Below are 328 nucleotides of genomic sequence, written 5' to 3' on the forward strand. Positions count from 1 at the left end.
GGTATTTGAGAACAGAAGACCGCGGAGTTCAAGGCCCATCCGACCCAGTTCTCTGCCTGCCGGAAACTGTTGTTTTTGTCCCTAGTGCCAAAGGTATTGTGCCACTGAATCTGGAGGCTCCATTTTTTGCTGTCGTGGCTGGCGGTGACTGGTGGACGTCGCTGCCCTTCCTGGATGGATGGAATCCTTTTCAGCGTGACCACCCGCGTTCCTGTGCCCTTTCGCCACGAATTCTGCAGACTGTTTAGATACTGAACAAAGAAAGAATGTCAAATTTGGGACTGTTCCAACTGCCCCGTGGCTCGAATGGTCGCACCCCTCCCCCATT

The sequence above is a fragment of the Gekko japonicus genome, unplaced genomic scaffold, assembly GCF_001447785.1.
Source record: "Gekko japonicus isolate JY-2015 unplaced genomic scaffold, Gekko_japonicus_V1.1 scaffold1421, whole genome shotgun sequence".
Lineage (NCBI taxonomy): Eukaryota > Metazoa > Chordata > Lepidosauria > Squamata > Gekkonidae > Gekko > Gekko japonicus.